The sequence below is a fragment of the Amphiura filiformis genome, chromosome 13, assembly GCF_039555335.1.
Source record: "Amphiura filiformis chromosome 13, Afil_fr2py, whole genome shotgun sequence".
Classification (NCBI taxonomy): Eukaryota; Metazoa; Echinodermata; class Ophiuroidea; order Amphilepidida; family Amphiuridae; genus Amphiura; species Amphiura filiformis.
In genome coordinates, this window is record NC_092640.1 from 1,245,558 (window position 1) to 1,263,403 (window position 17,846).

The following is a 17,846-nucleotide window of genomic DNA, read 5'->3' on the forward strand; positions in this document are numbered from 1 at the left end:
CGCTACATCCATTATTGGAAAGGCGTTCGACATGAATTTGGATACCAATGTAGGTAGATTTATAGCCTGTTGTGCAAGCGCCCGCTAAATTCGGCCAGGGGTATAGTACCCCCTTAATGTACGATTTCTTCAAATTTTAAATTTGTCATTATATACTCAAAATGCTGAAATAATACTAGTAATATTTATCGGGAATGGTTTCTGTCCATTTTGAGCTGAAATAACGAGGTAAAGTGAAAGAAACACTGCTTGTTATTTTGACCGTTTAACACGCAGTTCTATGGGAGGACATAAAGTTATAATTCTTTGAATTATGACTTTATGTCGAACTTTGCTCTGTTTACCTACAAACACAACAAATTTGGCTGATTCCATTTAGGTGCAAGTTGTGACATGTGTAAACATTACAAATATGCCAAAAAATCAGGTTTGAAAAAAAAATTAACCAAATTCATATTATAAGATCGTACATTATGACTTTAAGCCTATAAAACACAGCATGTAGCCTACTAAATGAATCCACGCACACCAAAAAGCGGGGAGAAAGTACAAATCGGGGAATCGAATTTGAAAAGGGAGAAAGTAAAAATGGGATAAACCATTCTTGAGTGTAAAAAGAAAAAACTATTTACACTAAGGGGTGAGTAAAAGGGAACTATTTACAAAAAGGGGAAAGTAAAAAAGGGAAATATTTTAAAAAGGGGGAACTATTTGTAAAAAAGGGGGAAATTTAAAAGGGAATTATTTATTTAAAAAAAGGGGGGAACTATTTACAAAACAGGTGAAAGTAAAAAGGGGGAAATATTTACAAAAATGGGAACTATTTGTAAAAAGGGGGAAATTTAAAACGGGGAATTATTTGTTAAAAGGGGGAACTATTTACAAAATGGGTAAAAATAAAAAGGGGGAACTATTTACAAAAAAAGTGGAACTATTTGTAAAACGGGTGTAATTAAAAGGGGAGAATTATTTGCAAACAGGGGGAATTAAAAAGGGAGAATTATTTGTAAAAAGGTGGGGGTAAGTAAAAATAGGGGAATTAATAATAAAAGGGGAATTTGGCGGAGATCATGCAGACACCGTACGAATACGTTTGTAAAGAAACATCGGTGTGAAGAACATTTCAAATGTTATTTATTTGTAAGCTTTTCCTCATTAAAATGGATTTTTTTATATCATAAACAACCATTGTAAAAGCGTTGTCAAAATTCCACTAATAAATAAATTGCAATAATCAAACCTTTTTATATAATTTGTATCGGTTAATTACATTAATGCAAACATTTAAGGGGGCATATTTATATGCGACGACGACTTCCATACTGCAGTTACTGTCCGTTTTCCTATACACAATACACAGTGCTCTCACCATTGACGCGCGACCTTTACAAATAGTGTATCTTTAGAAGTATAGGCATTTGCCTAGTTAACATCACTGTGTGAAAAATAACCAGCCAATATTTAAAGTATTCTCCAAACTTCTAGCAAATATATTTCTCTAACATGACCTAAAATTACAGCTAGGTTAGAGGTTCAGAAATAGTCGCACTTTGGTAAAATATGAGTGAGGGCAAGGCATAGCTACAATCCAGGGAAAAATATACGCTCAACAGACGATATACAGTCAAAAATCACACTTTTACGGCATTTGTTTCATTAACTGTATATTTATCATATAGCAGGTGTTGGCTGACATTGTGCTCCACGTTTAGTTCAGTTTTTGGCCAGGATAAATGACTTCGGGACAAAAAACGAACGATAGGCCTATACACGTCTGTAAAAGAAAAGAAAGTAATATTATATTCAAATTCTTTACTCTTCAAAGACGTGTATACCGTTCGTGTTTTGTGCCAAAGTCATTTATCCCGGCCAAAAACTAAACTAAATGTGGAGCACAATGTCAGCCAACACCTGCTATATGATAAATATACAATTAATGAAACAAAAGCCTTAAAAATGTGATTTTTGGACTGTATATCGTCTGTAGAGCGTATATTATATCATCATCATCGGCTGCCCATCGAGTTCGATGAAGGCTCAGTTGTCGAAGTTGATGGGTGTCTCTTTCTCCATCCTTCAAGGTACTTCTCCTTTCGCTTCCGCTCCACTGTTTTCCCAGCATCATGGATCTTCTTCCTCCAATTGACCCGGTCACTAGCTTTCGTCTCCCATGTATCAACATCCATGTCAGCTGTCTTCAGATGACGCTTCACAACATCTCTGTACCGAAGTTTCTGTCCACCACGTTTTCCCTTTCCTTCTGTGAGTTCAGCATACATCACAGCTTTCGGAAGTCTTTCATCAGGCATCCTCACGACATGACCGGCCCATCGCAGTTGGCTTTTCACTAGGATGGCTTCTACGCTCTCTATTTTGGCTCTCTGAAGCACCTCTCCATTTACGGTCCTGCCATGTTATTCCCATGATACATCTAAGGTGGCGAAGTTGAATGGAAGTTAACTTCTTGATGTGTCTCCGATAGAGTGTGTAGGTCTCAGTAGAATACAGCAGACAGGGTAGGACAAACATGCGATACAGTTTACATTTGGTCGCAAGTCTTATACCACGCTGGGACCAAACTCTTTTTTCCAGAGATCCGAAGGCACTGGTGGCACTCTGAATTCGTCTTGTGATCTCCAGATCCACGGAATTGTCCATGGAAATCACACTCCCCAGGTAGGTGAAATTGGTGACCGATTTGACAGGTTCCCCATGTATGTAGAGATCAGGATCTTGGTGCTGAGTTCCAGGAGCAGGTTGGTAAATGACCTCAGTTTTACTGATGTTGATTGTAAGGCCAAATGCAACTGATGCAGTCACAAAACAGTCCAACATGTTCTGCAGGTCTTCAATGGATTGAGCTACCAGGGCGGTGTCATCAGCATATAGAAGCTCTTGCACACAGACTTCTTGACATCGGGTCTTGGCACGTAGACGGGCTAGATTGAAGAGTTTGCCATCTGTCCTAGAACGGAGGAAAACTCCATGCTCACCATCTGATAGGTTGTCAGATGACATTTCCAAAACAGCTGCCAAGTAGAGACCAAACAAGGTTGGTGCCAACACACATCCCTGCTTAACACCATGACAAACCGGGAAGGACTCAGTTGTATCACCATCAACTAGAACAGTTGCCTGCATTCCATCATGAAATTCACGAATGATCTTGACAAAGATGTCTGGACAGCCATAATGCTCCAGTAGTTTCCAAAGTAATTCTCTATCGATGGTGTCAAATGCTTTGGTGAAGTCGATGAAGACTATGTAAAGTGGTCTTTGCTGTTCTATTGATTTCTCCTGAAGCTGGCGCAGGGTGAAGATTGGATCAATTGTGGATCGACTGGCTCTGAACCCACATTGGCTTTCAGGTAGTATCTTACTGGCAACTTGTTGTAATCTGGCTAGGAGAATCTTTGCAAGAACTTTACCAGCAGTTGAGAGCAGGGATATCCCTCGATAGTTACCACACTGAGTGCGGTCACCCTTCTTAAAAATGGTGACAATCATTGCATCCTTAAATTCTTGGGGCAGTTCAGCTGCACCCCAGCAGTTTTGGAAAAAAACTGCACAGAGCTTGGATGATGCAAGGCCCGCCAAACTTGTACACCTCAGAGGGAATTCCGTCCATTCCATGAGCTTTACCATTCTTCATAGACTTGACAGCATCTTCAATTTCTTGCATGGTTGGCGGCTTTTCCATTCCAGTTTTGCTTGATGATTTTACAAGGTTATCCAAGACATTTGGTGCAGTGCTAGAGGGTCAGTTAAGGAGATCCTGAAAATGTTCCTGCCATCTGATCTTGATGTCATCTTTGTCAGTTAGAAGAGTTGTACCTGAGCTATTGAGAAGAGGAGAGGCAATTGAATGCCTAGGTCCATAGACTTCCTTCAGGGCTGTGAAGAAAGCTTGAGAGTTACCACTCTCAGCCAGCTCTTGCACGGCTTCTGCTTTCTTATTCCACCATTCATCCCTCATCTGACGTAATGATCTTTGGACATTACTTTTGCACTCCTTAAACTTTCTGCTTTTCGAGCGGAGCCCTGTCCTGAGCATCTCATTCCTGGCAACTGTCCTCTCATGAAGGAGAGCCTGGATTTGTTCATTGTTCTCATCAAACCAATCTGCATTGCGACGGAGTGGTGGGCTTAGCTGTTCTCCCATAACCTCTTGGGTTGCCTTACTAAGAGACTGCCATTGTTCATTGATTGTAGCTTCCTTTGGCAGTCTTAGTGCATCCAGTTTTACAGTTAGTGCTTCCTGGAATTTTGCTCTTGTTTCCAGGTTATCGATGAGACTTCTAACATTTGCCTTCTTGGGGAGTTTAGGCTTTGTCTTCCTCCTCATGGGTTTGATATGCAGCTTACATATTGTCCGTACAAGAAAGTGATCTGTAGAGCAATCTGCACCTCTCATAACTCTGGTGGAAGTGACATCACAGATATCTCTCTGCCTTGTAAGAACATAGTCCAGCAGATGGAAGCGTTTTGAGCGAGGATGTTGCCATGAGTAGTACCATTTGTCAGGCATCTGAAAGTAGGTATTGGTCACAGCCATCTGATTCTCAGCACAGAATGAGAGCAGTAGTTCCCCGTTGGAGTTACAAGCACCTCTCCCATGATTCCCAAGGATACTTGGCCAAGTGGCAATGTCACTGCCCACTCTGGCATTAAGATCTCCCAAAACCATCAACTTATCCTCATGTGGGATCTTCCTCACACTAGCTCTAAGGGCTTCATAGAAGATTTCTTTGGATTCATCTGTGTGTGACATCGTAGGAGCATAGCAGCAAATAATGGTCATGTAACGGTCTTGGCTCAGAGGCAGTCTCAGCTTGATAAGTCTATCAGAGATGGCTTGAGGAAGAGAGACCAAGTCCTTAGCAATGTTATTGGAAATAGCAAAGGCAACACCTGCCTCTCTGCGAACATTTGGATCTCTCCCAGACCAGTAGAAGGTGTAACCTTTCTCACAAATTTGGCCCTGACCAGAGAAGCGTGTTTCCTGAAGACAGCATATGTCAATATTGTAGCGCCCAAGCTCAAGAGCAACCAGTGCCGTTTGACGTTCAGGTCGTTTAGTGGAGTTATCAAGAAGAGTCCGTACATTCCACGATCCCAAGGTCAACTTCTTTCTTCTTTCTTTTTCTTTCTTTTGTTGTGCATACATGCATCTCGAATAGCATTATAATAGTTTAAGCCTGTTGAAGATACAGAGCTCTGTGGCACAATGGTTAGGGCATCTGACACAGGCGCAGGTGCCCGGGTTCGAGCCCCAGAATATATTTATATTTCTTTTTCTTTTCTTTATTATTATCATTTTACAATATCCTTCATCATGTTATATTTGTCATTCTATTAATCTTTGCCAATGTTCGTCTTTTTTTCCTCTCTATTTCTACCTTTATTTTACGGCACTGTACAAATATCACCATAATTGCCGCAACGATGATGTTTTTTTTTTTAAATAGACATACGTCACATTGCCCTATCTATGATACAGGTGCAATTACATTAATTTGAAGTAATAATAGCTGGTTGAAAATTGCTCATTCAGTTCTTTTTACTTATCATTTGCATTAGAAGCAATTCGATGTAATACTGCATTTAAAAATCATTCATCCTTTCTTGCAAAAAAGTTGTCACGTAGTTTTCAGACCCAAGCCATGACGCAAAACCAGGCATTAGCGATGTTTTTCATGACCACTCCCTAAATAAACAAATACATTTTTCTAATTTTTTTTTGCTAATCGTAAAGCCCTATCCTTTACATGTTTTTGTGTGAAATATGAAATTAATACAACATTCCGTTCCAGAGTTATTGAGTAAAAACCTAAAACAGATGCAATATTTAGGATTTGACTCGGACAATCCAGGAAAAAAAGGTTGGCACACTTTGCCTGTCTTTTGGTATATCTCTTCCCCCGCTCACCCCAATTCAATGTTGGACCAAGCCATGTTGTCAACAGGTCCGTGAGACCCTCCAACATTGAAGGATGGGGAGTGGGGAAGGGTGAATATAGGGGAGTCTGTACTTCACTTATATTGCATGCATGTTTCACTAGCCTCTCCAATTTTGATAGGGCACGCATTTCCATTGTTTAGTGCAAGTGTGCCAACTATTTTTTCCTGGATTGTAGCTCATAGCTAGCCAACTCCCCGTGTTAATTGAATGGAGATTTGACCGAAAATATTGGTAACGGACCGCTCACTTCTGAAGGATGCCACAAAAAAACGGTACAAGCTACATTTAAAGTATTCTATGAAATTCTAGAAAATATAGTTTTGTAACATGTCCTAAATTTTTAGCTAATTTAGGTGTTTGGAAGTATTCGCACTTTTGTGTTTTAGGAAGGATATGTAAACGACAGATAACACCAATAAATATGAAGAAATTATTTCCAAACCGTGTTAAGTCAGCAATCATTATGTTGCTCATTTTCAAGAATGCTGGTTAACAATAAGCAGACCATTGTCTCATTTCGTGAACAAAGGCCCACATACCATTGTTACCTTGCGTTTCCTTTATAATCGGTTACCCAACTGAAACTATAATACCAGCTCATTGCGATACCGCACAGATAAAACAGACACATGTGCACAACCAGAGAAGATCTGATTTAATCAGTTGAGCTGTTTTCAATGAGCGTTATCTTGGTTTAATAGCTTTTAATGGGTTTAAGTCCTGCAAAGGTCGTAGTGAATTCTACTGTAGACATGACTGCATCATGCAGCTTAGGGACTGTGCAATAGTTATGAGCCCCCGGGGGTAACATTTCCGAACGGCAAGCCAAAAATCGTCCCCCCCCCCCCATCTCGGCCTGCCAAAAATCGATTGCATATTGAAGCATTCCGCACTGTTTTCCTTAGCCTTTTTAGAGCGTTTTATTTGAAATGCGCCCCACCAATGATGTGCCAAAAATCGCTTGCCCTCCTCTCGGCTGGCCACAAATTGCTAGCCCCCCTTCAGCTCGCCAAAAATTTCTTGCCCCCCCCTACCCCCAAAATTTTACCCTCCCCAGGGCTCATATTAATGCACAGCCCCTTACATGTATATAGCATCACTGACTTTGCTTCTTTATATTTTTTTGCAATTTTTTAAAACTATATGGGCCAGCATGATTTTTACTCCTAATGCATTTTGTATAGGTCTGAACTCTGGACCTAAGATTTTCCATGGATTCAAACCTTTGTCCCTTACGGATCAACCTAGGTAAAAAACAAACAAACAACAACAACATTTCCCAGTTTTCTCGTTGTACTCAGTCATCGGGCAACACAGTATATTGGCTTCACCTTCATTTGCATACAACTGAAGTTATTAACCAATTATCCAGTTTTGGGAAGAAGCTGGAAGAGAAGGAATCGAAGTAGGAACCTTAGGCCTATACCAGCTATTAATAATAGCACAACTGGGGTTCGATCCCGAGACCTCAACAGAGTCACGGAAATGAGTGAAGTAGTAACTCGACTACGGTGTTCATCGCCCAAGTGACATTGAAATGTATTTTAAAATCAAACAGCATGACAGGTTCCTCTAAAAGATTCTGTATATTCGATCTTTTGGTTTGTTCCCTTAAACATACATGATGATGATGATGATGATAAATGGAATTGGACGAAATGGGAATTGGACCAATGGGAGTTGGACGAAATGGGAATTGGACCAAATGGGGCAAAAGGGAATTGGACCAAATGAGATCGGACTAAACAGAATTGACCAAGTAGGCCTTTATTGGACTAAGTTCCTATTGGACCATATGGGATTGGATCAAGTGGTATTGGACCAAGTATAATAATATTGGACCAAATGGGATTTATGGTTGAAAAAATAAGAAAGTATTATTTGATAATGGCGGTGTTCATAAATACTTTTGTGGAGGGGGGTTGGAAAAGTTGGAACCTCGGACGTCAAAAAAAAAAATGGAACCCCCCATTTTATAGTCTAAAAAATTTTTGACCCCCCTTCATGTCCTAAAAAAAAACCAAAAATATACATCATTAACAGTGGCATAGATTTCTTTTTGACATTGGGGTTGGAGAAAAGTCCAGTGAATCCAGCACTTTTTTGCCTACAAAATAAGTTTATGGCACAAAATGTGCGCAAAGCGCGCAAAAAAATTGCCATATTGAATGAAGCTAAACTGGTGAAATATAGTACTAGGGCCTAAATGGAATTAATTTGCGCGAAGCAAACAAATGGGCACTTTTTATTTTAAAATGATCAAATATGGGGTTAATTTTGGTTAGAAACCCATATATAGGCGTCAGCATTGGGGATGATTGTATGGACCATCACCCTATCAAAATATTGGGGGGGGGGGTTTTCCCCCGGGATCTACCCCTATGGTCATTAACTCATTAGCTGAAAATTACCGTTTGGAGTTATTACTCATTGGAGTCATAGTATTAGTGTTACACCCAAATTGTAAAGTGCGCACATTTTGTTGATTTGTAGCTTGAGATTACAAAATCGAATACTTAACATTCATGCGCGCGGACCGCGCAAAAATTTTGGAATGTACATGCCTTCCTTCTCGTACATTTTACCCACAGAATTTTACCCTCAAATTTTTACCCTATTAAGGACTGAAGTTTTTTTGATCCCCCTTTTTAGGACCCAACATTTTTTGATCCCCCCAATATCCCCCCCCCACCAAAGTATTTATGAACACTCCCATAGATAATATTGTATTGGATTCATTGTACCATGGAAATAGTAGATACTACTATTTCCATGCTTGTACCAACTGTCTGGTTGCAAAGTTATGATAAAACTGGAGAATGGTGGCCATGGACACCATCTTGGATTTTCGAGAGAGCACAAAGGGAATCTTCGGGGACTTTTAGTATGTTATTCTGCACATATTTCTGGACCTATCCTGAAAAATTTCGCTTGTTATGAGCTATTTCCAGGTTAGGCTTATAGCTATCACATTGTGAGCACATAATAATATAATAATAATAACAACAACAACAACAACAACAACAACAACAACAACAACACTGATAATAATAATAATAATAATAAATACAATTATACCAACATCTACAAACAACAGCAATAGCAACAATAATAATAATCTTAAATAATAATAATCTTAAATAATAATAATAATAATAATTTTAATAATAATAATGATCCAATTAAATAAATAAATAAATAATAATAATACTATTACTACTACTACTACTACTACTACTACTACTACTAGGCCCTACTACTACTACTAGGCCCTACTACTACTACTACTAGGCCCTACTACTACTACTACTAGGGGGAAGTGGGGCAAATTGGTCCACCTAATGTCCCATTTTGCCCCACCAGATTTTACTCGGCTATAATACTAATACCCGGCAACTTGCGACAAGTGACCACTACAAAACAAAATGTACATCGCCAAGAGTCTAGTAGACTTACGTTTCACAAAAATTGGTGCCGGTCGGCTTCCGGCTTCATTATTTTATTAAGGTGTCTTTAAGGCGTCCCATTTTACCCCACTGCAAGATTTTTCTGTAACAGAGGCTGGGGTAAAATGGGACAGCTGGGGTAAAATGGGACGCCATTGATTTACTATGGGACTTTTTTTGTTGGGGCAAAATGGGACAGTTTGAGTTAGCACATAGTAAATCAATGGCGTCCCATTTTACCCCAATTTGGCATATTTCTAAAAGAAAGCTTTTCTTATAACTTTCGAAGAAAAAAGTTACAATTTTTGTCTTATTTAATTGAAAGGGTACCGTAGCTTAGAAGTTATTTTTTAATTTGAGAAACACTAATCCGGACCATTGATTCAGATATTGAGCCACAAGTCGTGACCTCTGCTTAGACATGACAAAAAAATGGAATACTTATTTTGATGTGTTAAGCTTACGGCCCTCAGAAGTTCCTGTTTAATGAAGAATGGTACCGGTACTTTTAAACGGTTTGAAATATAAATAGACATTATATCAAAGTTATTTTGTTGCAAAAAATGGGCAAAATGTGACTATTTTAAGGTATAAAAATATTTCTGAAATCACTGTCCCAAATTACCCTGTGTCCCAATTTGCCCCAAGTTACCCTACTACTACTACTACTACTACTAGGGTAGCTGCAGGTAATATGGGACAGCAGGTAATATGGGACACCTGTTTTCATTTTAACAAAAAGTAGCTTAGAGAAGGTAAACACTTTAAGTTGATTTGTTAAGTGTTTAGATACATCAATTGTGCTTCTAGAAATGCAGTTTTGGAGTCTGTGTATCAAACTCTTGGAAATCAATGCCAAAAAGAGTGAAATTGCCCAAAAAATTATGTCGTTTTTTTTCCCTGATATAAAATCAATGACGTCACATTTTATGATTGTGTATCCAAAAACTCTGGTACTGAGGGGCATTTGTCATTTTTATGATCTTTAGGTGATGGGTTAAGCTTATCAGCAGGTAAAATTCCACTGACAAGTGGCACTTTCCTTTATAAATGATTATTTTCTCTGATTTTCAACTGAATGGGTGCAGGTAATATGGGACACATAGGAAATTGTGTGCATTGTCAATGCGAAAAGCAAAACTATTTAGAAAATTGAATTTTCTTGTAGAAATTTGCATTTAACATTCAAAATCATGTAACAAAAATGTTTTTAGAACAAAAGAGTGATTTTCTTAACTTTTTGATTTTCACCATAGAGATAACACAGTGTCCCATATTACCTGCACATGCAGGTAATATGGGACACTTGACGATGACGTCATGTTGACGTCATAGCGTCCAAACCAACATAAAAACAAGGTAACATTGCCTGTTTTATTAATCTTAAAGGACAGGTTGTTCATCATAACAATCTCTTGTGGGCATATCTTCTTTAGTTTTTATGCAAATAAGCTAAACGTCCTTAATGGTCCCATATTCCCTGCAGGTACCCTACTACTACTACTACTACTACTACTACTACTACTACTACTACTACTACTACTACTACTACTACTACTACTACTACTACTACTACTACTACTAATAATAATAATAATAATAATAATAATAATAATAATATTTATAATGATCCAAATAAACAAATAAATAAATAAATGTTAAGGGAAACAAATAACACTAACCCAATATTCAACAAAACATTTAATAATGTGATTTGTTCCAAATCAAGCAAACATTGCCATAGCAGTCACGTCCAATACCCCTGCGAATAGATGACACCGTCAAACTGCCTACAAACTGCCGTCAAAAAAATTGTTACTGCGCCCTCATTCTTAAATCGTCTGCTGCGCTGCGTTTTAATTTTTTGCATTTTCATGTTTTCACCAAGGAAGATCGACGGTTACGCACGAAGTGCGTGGAATGGCAACTCTCAGGTACAATTTGAGGACAGTGACGTCATAGTAGTTATTGTCGCCGTTGGTGGCAGCGTCATTTTTCTGCTATTACTTATTCATGAGATTGGCCATGAATTCGTGTGACGTATCCAGCCAATCTAATTAATATTCATTTGAACCAATGTAAACAAGGAATTTCCCGCGAAAGGTTGTCATGTCATGCATGTTTGCTGAATTGTGAGGAGTAAATACGGTTATTTCATCCGAAATCTTCGCCCAAAAATGATCTTGACTAAGTTTTTGTAATATGTATTATCCTGAATTAACTACTGCATAAACTGAGGTACATCTGCGGATGAGATAAGGCCAAAAAAGGTGATAAAATTAGTTGCAAAAAGAGATTATCAATTATCATGTTCGACACGTCCGATATATGACATTATTATGTCTTCAGAATCTGGGCTCCTATACTTTGTACATAACCTGGCTGTCTGATCAATTTGTGTATCGGTCACCTGGAGCTACAGGGTTTTTTCATATCTGTAGCCTCTTCATAGAGTGCATAGTTCATATACTTTATGTGTAAAAAGTCTCTTTTGGTGTGATTTTTTTTGTAAATGTGACAAGCCATGACCAAAAAATTCATATTTTGACCAAAAATCACATTTTTGACCAAAAACACTCATTTTTGACCAAAAATTACTTTTTTGACCAAAAATCACAATTTTTACCAAAAAATACATTTTTGACCAAAAAACATATTTTTGACAAAAAATAATATTTTTGACAAAAAAATCACATGTTTGTCCAAAAATCACATTTTTCACCAAATATCACATTTTTGACCAAAAATCATATTTTTGACTAAAAATCATGTCAAGAATCATTTTTGACCAAGAGTCGCATTTTTGGCCAAAAATCACATTTTTGACCCAAAAAATCATGTTTTTGACCAAAAAAGATTCTGAAGACATAATAATGATAAAATTGGACGGATAATTTTGCATGATACCTGAATTTATCAGTCTCGCTAGAGTTTTCAAATATCACGCTCGACTTCGTCTCGCATGATATTTGAAAACTCTAGCTCGACCGATAAATTCAGGTATCACACTCAATCCGTCCAATTTTATATCAACGTCAACGGTGCAGCAATGCATTGATGTAATCCATCATTAACTGGCATGACTGGGTCCGGAGGAATCAATGCTCATCACATTGACTGCAGATGCTAACAGTATACAGCAGACTTGGCTTGGAGTTGGTGTCGCTCATGCAAATCTACATCCGTCACCAACATGAAAGGTACTAAATTTAACCAGTAGATTTTAGTAATATTTAAGTGGCATTGGCCATTGCCAAGTAAGCTTAAATCTGTTATTACGCAGGGACTGTCATTTTCTTCAGAAGAGGGTGGGTCATGAATATATAGGTATCCTAGGTGAATTCAAATTTGCCATCAAATTGCATCGTTTTATATATCAAATTAAAGCCCTTGACTGAGTAAACTAAGCCAAAACTGAAAACCTTTTTTTCATAGCACTTTCCGTAGCAAAGTTACATCTTGTCAAAGATTGACTTTCATCAAAAAGATTCAGCTAGCAAAATTCCCCAAAACGGCATTTCGGGGGTGTTTCTAGATCTTAGTCTCATGGCGATGGCAGCTTTTTTAATGGAACTGCTATCAAAATCCTCTAAAATTCCATGTGCGACTTGATTATCACCATAAAAAATCATATATTTGGGTCAAGTGAAGTATAGAAAACATATTTATGTAGGTTTCCTTCACCCACCTATTCTCGAAAAAAATTCAAATTTCTATGTAAATATGCGTTGTGTTGGGGCCCCGGTCTCGGCGAATTCGCTGACTAGTATAAAATGTGTTAACTAAGGTTTGCCTAGGTTACCTAGAATATACTTGGTGAGGCCATAGACCAAAAATAGGGGGCAGGGAGGGGTTATAATTTTTTTACACCAAAATTAGGGGGTTATAAAATTATTAAGGGCTGGTGACCCTAAATTTTCGAGCGCTGTGCACGCATTCTTGATAACTTACGATCAAAATGTACGCACAATCATTAGTTATACGATTCTAAATTTTTGAGCACTTCGCGCACCTTCTTTACACTTATGATCAAAATTTTAACATGCTCTGCACACTTACTTTAATAATAAACTGCATCGGTTATTTGGAGGACATTGCCATTGTGAAAAATCCAAACATTTTGCCTTTTTTTAACCGAGGTATTTTTGACCATTTTGGACGCCTTAAAGACACTCATCTGGCTATTAAAATGCCTTGATATGCTTTCTTCTACTACGTTTATATGTGCGTGTGTATACATTTTGTATCACAGAGCCACTAGCGTTCATATAGTGTGCAATCTTGGCCAAGAAGTACTTTTAAAAATGTCAAATTTGAATACAATATGGGCCCTTCAACATGTTCAATCCGCACCTTCCAAGATTCTGTCGCGCTTGTTACATTTTGCCTTTACAAAAATTGAACAGGCTAAAACAGGACGACCAATAACAGATTTTGTGATTCACAATCTGTGCAAATATGGTAGCGCGAAATACAAATTTGGTGGCCAGCACGCGCAAGCAGAGAGAATATTTGACGTCATGTGCAGAGGTTACTAATACAGTATTTACGCTGATGGTGTGGAGGTCCACTGTTGAATATTAGTAACCGTGCTCTGCTTTTTTACAAATAAACAAAAATGATTGGATTGTGTCGCGTTTATTCATGAGGTTATGAATTGTTAAATAATGGCCTTCAGGTATTGAGCAGTGGGTCAAGCAGCTCATTTTTGTACCTGGGCATTACATATCTCGAGCAGAACTCAATTTCCCTTTCCGGTATTACTCCCAGCCTTATAAAATACCTGGTAGGCTAGTACACATGTTCATTACATTTCAAAGATAAATTAATTTTCAATCTTCGCTAATTTTTACAAATACAGGAAAATGTCTCAATGTTCAACTTGTCTGCAATCCTCAATGTGGCATGGCACAATGGACAAGCAGCACACTCTCTTAGCATTTGAGAATGGATACATACAAAGATTCTGGCTACGCTTTGAAACCATGGCTGATGACTCCTTTTCAAAACCCACTCACAGAAGCAGAGCAAGAATGAAAGGTATCGTAAACTTAATTTTTTCTATTTTTCCCAGGTCTTGGTCTTTGGAGTGCATGATCACAAGGCTTATGTAGTGAAATTATTAGTTTTCCGTCACTCGCCCCCGTCACCTTTTCAATTTGACCAAAACTTTCATTATTTTCATAAAAAAGTCAATTATCTGAAAATTGAGATGGAAATAATCAAAATTGATACTCTCAAAAAAAAAAGACAAAATGTTTGACATCCCCTGCTGATCATAATCAGCATTTTTTTTAGAAAATGGAAATTTAAGGATTACCTCATCATGTTTCTAGTGATTGGAAATTTCTTTTCATTTTAATAAAAACAAATTCAAATCTTTTCTCAATCTGTTGCAAAATGTTTGTAATGATGATCTCAGCGTTAACTGTTTTGAAATGAAAGTTTTGACAATAATGAAATTTTCCAGAATAATGAAATCATGACCTCATATTTTACGGGAAAAAATGTGATGGGATAAATTAATCATTTCATTTCATTAGCCTAAAATAGCTTAAAATCATTTCCAAAATTGGGGGAATTTGCAAAATTGCCAATTTTTTCTCAAAAATAGTGTAATTTTCTGTGATTTTTGGGTGTGACTGGGGAAGCCCATGCAAATTTTGTACCACCACTGAGGAAGTTTTTAGAATGTACAAACTACAAAGAATACTGGAGTACCTTGGGAAGAACCTTGGAGGAATGGTCATGGATCGATTACCAATTTACCATGCTCACTTTCAGCACTCAGTGCAGGAATAAACCCAGGCCATGGTGGTGATCGAGAGGTTAGTGCTACAACCACACAGCGTGGTACATGTAAAGCCCGTAGCCCATTAAAATCAATGCGGGCCCGATGAAAATTTGCCTTGCGGGCCCGCCTGATTTATGAGGGCCCAAAGATTCAAGAACAAGGGCCCATTTGCCCGGGCCATTTGCTTATTTACCACACTGCAACCACAACTGGTACCAACCCATCCTCCGGATGTCAATTATGCATAAAAATGTAAAATATTGGTGTACATTATATAGAGTATAAAGTTTTGTAAGCTAGTTGTGATTTTAAGCAGTTTTTTATCATGTTTATAGTCCATATTGTCTACATGATATGTTTGTACATGACCAATGACCTTAATGAGGGTGTGTGTGCCAATTATTAAATATTGAAAACACTTAAAGTAGGGATAACCATCAAAATTTCATGTTGCCCCTATTGCTACAAAAGATTGTTTTCTGGATAGAACTCATCAACAGAAGTATTTTGGTGGTTAAATGGTCAAAATCGGTCAAAAACTTTTCGAATTATGAATTTTCAAAGTTTCCCATTCTGACCGGTCATTGGAGCGAAATAAAATGACAAGGTCCAAAAATAGCAATTGGGAGCAAAATTGGCATAAGCATATTATTTACCTTTATATATTTCTTTATTTTAACATATATGCAAACATGAAACAAGCATATTGTGAAAGTATCAAAGGGGTTTATTATAAAATGGCACTTTACTAGTCAATGGCATAAATTATTTTTTCAAACCGAGGCATTGAAATCATGCATTTAGAGAACATTTGGCAAAAATCATCCAAGATGGCCGATATGGCACAAAATCAAAATTGCACTAAGTACAGTGTTATTGGGTTTAATATGACCAATTAGTAGGTTATGCAAACAAAATCTTAATTGTCATTGAAGGTCATTGACTCATTCACAACAATAGAGGTTATCCACTTCACTCATCATGCTCATGTGTGACTTCTAACAAAAGGTGCTGGTTCCGGTAGTATTCTTCATTCAAACCAATTCAATGCATGACCCGGAGTCACCTGCATGACTTTCAAGGGCTATTTTGAAACAGTTATGGTTGCACATTCAGGTACTTCTTTTGAAAGTTCTAAACAAGGTATAGCCACCAGCAAGTTGTAGATGGTATAGGCCTAAATATAAGAAAACGTTTCGGGTTGAAATCAGGTGAAAAATACATCGAATGAGCACGAAACTTCACATTTATGTTCAGAAAGGTGTCTTCTTAACATGATTCGAAAGGAGTATGAAAATTCCAAAGGGAAGTTGGTGATTTAATTTGTAACTCGAGATCTACTTGTTCATTTTTTTCCCTTTTTACAGAGGGTATGATAGAGGTATTACTGACAACTCTGCCAAATTACAGCTCAGTAGGCCACGTTTTTCACCTGAAATTATTGACATGAATATTTTGTGCCATTCTTGAGCAGTGCTGAACTCAGCCACTGGCAATTAAACGCACTGTGGCGATGGACCAATTTTGACTCGCACTTACAGGAAAATGAAATCAGTTGTGTTGCTGTCATTTGCAAGATAGTTACAAAATATAATTGGCAGTCACTTCTCCAATTTTTACAGAAAAATATTGAAAAATAAAAGAATGAGATCAATTTAGAAATGGCTGTGCAAGCAGTGCACAATTGAGCTCCCTGCATGTCTATGGGAGCGTTCTAATCAAGTTGATGGTTCATTGGTCATCCCTACTTAAAGGGGTACTAGGTGGTAAATTTGTGTCAATTTTTGCATTTTTCTCAAAAACTAATAAAAAAATTTATTATAGGGTAAGGAATCCAATTAATACACTGGAATTTCAGTGACCCAAGACAAGCGGTTTGTTATTTATGATAAGAAGTAAGGTACCGCTAGGATGTACCTCATTTCCTATCATATATACTGAACCGCTTGTCTAGGGTCACTGAAATTTCAGTGTAGTAATTGGATTCCTTGTAAAGGTGTGTTATTATTTTTTGAGAAAAATGCAAAACTAGTCACAAATTTACTACAGGGGTGTATTACCCCCTTAAAATGCCCATAAATTCTTTGTATGTGTTATGTAAAACATATTAAAATTTTCTCTCTCTCTCTCTTTGTTTTTCAGAGCTCACAGATCCACCCAGATTCTGATTGAATGGTCAGCATAAGTTCTTCTATTTGTATGTGGTACCCCGGTGGTACCAGCCCCTTAAGTGAAAGCACCATCATATGCCCTAGAGGTATTATTGTTGCACTGTGCGGCATCGTTTTCAACATCAGATGGACTTTTACTATGTGCAGGAGACTTTTGATGCATGTATACCAGCAACAAACTAAACTAGAACCGTTACTGCACCATAGCTGAACCATGGACCTTTGGCAGTATATATACAAGTTTATTAATCTATTTAATACACGAGAAGAAAAAAACCACATGATTTTTCCTTTTTTTATATAACAAATTATCACTAAAAATGTTGGAAAAAGAACCAAATATAAATGCATCAACCCGCCGAAAAATGAATCAATCCTACGCAGCCTTGACGCATAAGCGAAACACTGCGCGTAGTATGCCGCGCAGTGCACTATCTCACAATCAATGCATGTTTCGTACTTTTCTAACAGCT

General features: G+C 37.7%; 1 protein-coding gene and 1 long non-coding RNA gene across 2 annotated transcripts in view; both read left to right on the forward strand.

Moving 5' to 3' along the window:
- LOC140167873 (uncharacterized) overlaps positions 1-17,846 on the forward strand; it is a 120,507-nt gene that overhangs the window by 75,859 nt on the left and 26,802 nt on the right. The gene's annotated exons all lie outside the window — the stretch shown is intronic.
- Positions 12,472-17,725, forward strand: LOC140167162 (uncharacterized). Its single transcript, XR_011860971.1, has 3 exons — positions 12,472-12,608; positions 14,270-14,448; positions 17,345-17,725. It is a non-coding gene; the product is annotated as an uncharacterized lncRNA (long non-coding RNA).